This window comes from Siphateles boraxobius, unplaced genomic scaffold, assembly GCF_051911475.1.
Source record: "Siphateles boraxobius isolate OS27281-9 unplaced genomic scaffold, OSU_SipBor_1 137, whole genome shotgun sequence".
Lineage (NCBI taxonomy): Eukaryota > Metazoa > Chordata > Actinopteri > Cypriniformes > Leuciscidae > Siphateles > Siphateles boraxobius.
In genome coordinates this window covers 79,856-85,000 of record NW_027508741.1, presented here as the reverse complement: position 1 = coordinate 85,000, position 5,145 = coordinate 79,856, and the positions used below count along the sequence as shown (strand labels likewise).

At 43.1% G+C, this 5,145-nt stretch overlaps 1 protein-coding gene across 2 annotated transcripts in view; it reads left to right on the top strand.

The window, feature by feature from the left end:
- The window catches only part of hamp (hepcidin antimicrobial peptide), a 1,562-nt gene extending 1,532 nt beyond the window's left edge, over positions 1-30 (top strand). For both annotated transcript variants that reach the window (XM_077229894.1, XM_077229893.1), the window contains exon 3: positions 1-30. This exon is cut by the window's left edge and continues 434 nt beyond it. The gene's annotated coding sequence lies outside the window, so the exon portion shown is untranslated.
- Positions 31-5,145: the final 5,115 nt, after the last annotated feature.

Below are 5,145 nucleotides of genomic sequence, written 5' to 3'. Positions count from 1 at the left end.
ATTTTTAATAAAATGATTTTTAAACATTGATTTGTTTTGATTGATTTACACACACACACACACACACACACACACACACACACACACACACACACACACACACACACACACACACACACACACACACACACACACACACACACACACACACACACACACACACACACACAGATCTATCATTGTTGTATTAATGCACCTCAGAGTCAGTCCGAGCCAGACTGCAACTCGTGCATCATACAAGTATTGATTCTACAATGATTCTCCTCACTATTGATTGAGTTCGGCATTCGCTTGCTTCTATAAACAAACAACAAGATACTTTCTTGAGTATAGAAAATACATAACACACACACATTTGTTTATCTGGCTATATATTAGTGAGGACATTGCATAAACTTCGATTGATTTTATATTAGGTTAATTATATTTTCTATGGCCTAAGCCAACCCCTAAACCAAACCTTGGTTGCCATAAATAAGTATATTTGGCGATCACAAGTAGCCAAACCTACACACACACACACACACACACACACACACACACACACACACACACACACACACACACACACACACACACACACACACACACACACACACACACACACACACACACAGAGAGAGATATTTGGTAAAAATCGATATTTTGACATATATTTGTTAGTATTATTAGTATTATTATTTCTTCTCTCACTTTCAGTCGAGCTTGTCGTGATGCATTTAGTTTGGACATAATTGTCTTCAGATTTGGTCTTGAAGTTTGAGTATTTTGGAACGTCCTTTTCCTCAAGAGAACCTTAAAACACTGCATCCAAACTCACATACTCTCGCACTTATTTTAAATAAGTAATTAATTTGCAATCACTAAAAAAGTATATAGGCTAGTACTGATATAGTATGAATACTATCTGGACGTACATCCACCATGTTGTCATTATCATGTGAACTACAGTGTCAGTTGCGTCAGAGACTATTTATATAGAGACATGCCACTTCCTCAATCCTCGATACAACTATATAGGGAAAACCTGTAACGCCAAAGATGGCGGTTGTATGCACATGTCCCGCCCCTCCCGTTGGAAAGCCAATCGTCTGCTTTTACATTTTTTTTCAATTGCTTACACACTAAAATCAAAACTTTCCCACTATTAGCAAAACCTTACACTCAAGGAGCAAAACACCAGCCTAGATTTGCACAATTGTAAGCACGTTGTCAGCTTCACCCTTTTTGCAAAACATTACACACAGTGATTTGTAAAACTCTACACACATTTTCACACCTTAGACACAGATAAGGATTGTGAGGTTACTTCCTTGTCATTACAAAGCCCCGGTTTGCCATTGACCACACTAATGAATGAATTGGATATGCACATCCATCAGGCGTGGAAGCACACATGTGCTAATTTGAGAACGCAGCACTCAGGTGTGCTATAAAAGGCAGCAGGTGAGTTCACCTGTCTTCAACAAAAATGGAAGGAGCTAGAAGAAGAAGAAGAAGAAGAGTGAGAATTAGAGGGGGAGCTCAAAGAGGAGATGAAGGAGGTAGAGAAGAGGAGAAGGAGGTAGAGGAAGAGGAGAAGAAGGAGATAGAGGTGGAGGAGGTAGAGGAGGAGGCCCAGGTAGAGGAAGAGGAGAAGGAGGTAGAGGAAGAGGAGAAGGAGATAGAGGAAGAGGCCTAGGTAGAGGAAGAGGAGAAGGAGAAGGAGGTATAGGAAGAGGAGAAGGAGGTAGAGGAAGAGGTGAAGGAGGTAGAGGAAGAGGTGAAGGAGATAGAGGAAGATGAGAAGGAGATAGAGGAAGAGGCCTAGGTAGAGGAAGAGGAGAAGGAGGTATAGGAAGAGGAGAAGGAGGTAGAGGAAGAGGAGAAGGAGATAGAGGAAGAGGCCTAGGTAGAGGAAGAGGAGAAGGAGATAGAGGAAGAGGAGAAGAAGATAGAGGAAGAGGAGAAGGAGATAGAGGAAGAAGCCTAGGTAGAGGAAGAGGAGAAAGAGGTATAGGAAGAGGAGAAGGAGGTAGAGGAAGAGGTGAAGGAGGTAGAGGACGATGTGAAGGAGGTAGAGGAAGAGGTGAAGGAGATAGAGGAAGAGGCCTAGGTAGAGGAAGAGGAGAAGGAGGTAGAGGAAGAGGTGAAGGAGATAGAGGAAGAGGAGAAGGAGATAGAGGAAGAGGCCTAGGTAGAGGAAGAGGAGAAGGAGGTAGAGGAAGAGAAGAAAGAGGTAGAGGAAGAGATGAAGGAGGTAGAGGAAGAGGTGAAGGAGATAGAGGAAGAGGAGAAGGAGGTAGAGGAAGAGGTGAAGGAGGTAGAGGAAGAGGTGAAGGAGGTAGAGGAAGAGGCCTAGGTAGAGGAAGAGGAGAAGGAGATAGAGGAAGAGGCCTAGGTAGAGGAAGAGGAGAAGGAGATAGAGGAAGAGGTGAAGGAGGTAGAGGAAGAGGAGAAGGAGGTAGAGGAAGAGGTGAAGGAGGTAGAGGAAGAGGTGAAGGAGGTAGAGGAAGAGGTGAAGGAGATAGAGGAAGAGGCCTAGGTAGAGGAAGAGGAGAAGGAGGTAGAGGAAGAGGTGAAGGAGATAGAGGAAGAGGAGAAGGAGATAGAGGAAGAGGCCTAGGTAGAGGAAGAGGAGAAGGAGATAGAGGAAGAGGAGAAGGAGATAGAGGAAGAGGAGAAGGAGATAGAGGAAGAAGCCTAGGTAGAGGAAGAGGAGAAAGAGGTATAGGAAGAGGAGAAGGAGGTAGAGGAAGAGGTGAAGGAGGTAGAGGACGATGTGAAGGAGGTAGAGGAAGAGGTGAAGGAGATAGAGGAAGAGGCCTAGGTAGAGGAAGAGGAGAAGGAGGTAGAGGAAGAGGTGAAGGAGATAGAGGAAGAGGAGAAGGAGATAGAGGAAGAGGCCTAGGTAGAGGAAGAGGAGAAGGAGGTAGAGGAAGAGAAGAAAGAGGTAGAGGAAGAGGTGAAGGAGGTAGAGGAAGAGGTGAAGGAGGTAGAGGAAGAGGCCTAGGTAGAGGAAGAGGAGAAGGAGATAGAGGAAGAGGCCTAGGTAGAGGAAGAGGAGAAGGAGATAGAGGAAGAGGTGAAGGAGGTAGAGGAAGAGGAGAAGGAGGTAGAGGAAGAGGTGAAGGAGGTAGAGGAAGAGGTGAAGGAGGTAGAGGAAGAGGTGAAGGAGGTAGAGGAAGAGGAGAAGGAGATAGAGGCCTAGGTAGAGGAAGAGGTGAAGGAGGTAGAGGAAGAGGTGAAGGAGGTAGAGGAAGAGGTGAAGGAGGTAGAGAAAGAGGTGAAGGAGGTGAAGGAGGTAGAGGAAGAGGTGAAGGAGGTAGAGGAAGAGGAGAAGGAGGTAGAGGAGGAGGCCCAGGTAGAGGAAGAGGAGAAGAAGGAGATAGAGGAAGAGTTAGAGAAGGACTTGTAGAGTTGTTAGAACCTGAACAAAGAAGACGAGGACCAAATTTGACTCAAGAAATCCGTGCAACACTTATGGCTCGTTTCCACTGAGCGGTACGGTACGGTACAGTTCGGTACGGTACGCAATTATTTGCGTTTCCACTGTCAAAAGTTGTGAATGGTACCAAAAAGCTGAACCGTACCGTACCACTTTTTGGGTACCCTTCCGTTGGGGTACCTAGCACAGTGGTACGGTACTAAAGGGTGGAGCTAGACTTACTGCAGAACGCTGATTGGTTGACAGAGTATCATCACTTGCGCGTGCTACAAGGGGAATGACAACATAAGAAGCGCCATTTTTTAATATACAGTTGGAATGTAATACTACGGTTATTCTTTCACGAAATGTAGTTTTAAGAGTTTTTGAGGCGAGAATGTAGTTGTTTAAAGCTCAAATCTGCGGTTTATTTATAAGGATTTATGATAATTTGATCCATTCCAGGGATCACCGGGCGCTCGGCGCTCATGTTCCCCGCCTGGAACAGACTTTCCTCGGCTAGTCGTTCTGACGTTTGCCGCTGACTCTGTAGTGGTAATTCGTCTTGTGTATATCTAACGGGTGATCTTTGGTCTCGTGAATCGATAATTCATTCCCTGGCAAATCGTTTTGGCTGAGGGCTAAGTGAAGTATCATATATTTAGGCTATAACTTTTCCGTTGTAACGTTAACGTTAGACTAGACCTGAATTTGTATATTTGACTGAATTGTTTACTTTATTTCTTATTGTATAGCTTCTTGTAACGTTACCTTTTACTTATACTTTTATAATGGCTATTATTGATAAAACTGAAATTTAACAAAAAGAGATAGGGTTGAGTTTTGTCATTTTTTATTACAAGATTATCACTGTAATGTTGTTTATTGCAACATTTGTACAAATGCACATATTGCCTGGAATATGTTTAATATTTTTTAAAATTTAAACGAAATGCAGGGTTGTGTTTTATATTTCGTTTTGTTATAAATAGGCTACCGTTAAACATGCTGTGAATAATATAATCAGGTCTATACATTGCCTGAACCACATTTGTGTGCCTATAATGTTTAAAATTTATTTAAATGAAAACGAAAAGAGGCAGAGTGGTGTTTTATAACATATTTTGTTTTATTGTTGCCTAAAATGTACATGCAGAGCGAGCTGAGTGACGCTTTCACGAATGCGCTGTTCCATTTGGAGAATTACCGGACTCGCGTCTTCAGGAGTCCTTCTGCTGAGAACTTTACATACTTGGTATTGAGAAATGCCTAATGTCGGCGCTTGTCTTCTTGTGACAAACATGCCGAGAAGCAAGAACAAGATCTGCTGTATGCCATCCATTGGTGTTTACTTTGTCGCTTTCTTCTTCGCGCGAAAATGACGTTGATGGCTTCTTTCCGGGAAACACCACGCCTATTAAGTAGGGTACTGTTGGCGGTGGAAAGGCTAGCTGGATCATAGTTTACTGACCCGACCCGAAACGAACCGTACTGTACCGTACCATACTGCTCAGTGGAAACGAGCCATTATTGACCATGTTATCAACCATGGACTGACACTGATGGAAGCTGGACAAAGATTTCAACCAAATCTCTGGTTGATACTGTAACTGAATAGTTACAGTATTCTTGTTGCTTTTACAGTAGTTTTTCTTCAGAGTCAAACTGTATGTACTTCATGCAGTAATTTTTATTTGTCTACAGATTTTATTTTTTTCATTGATTTCATTGTTGGTTGA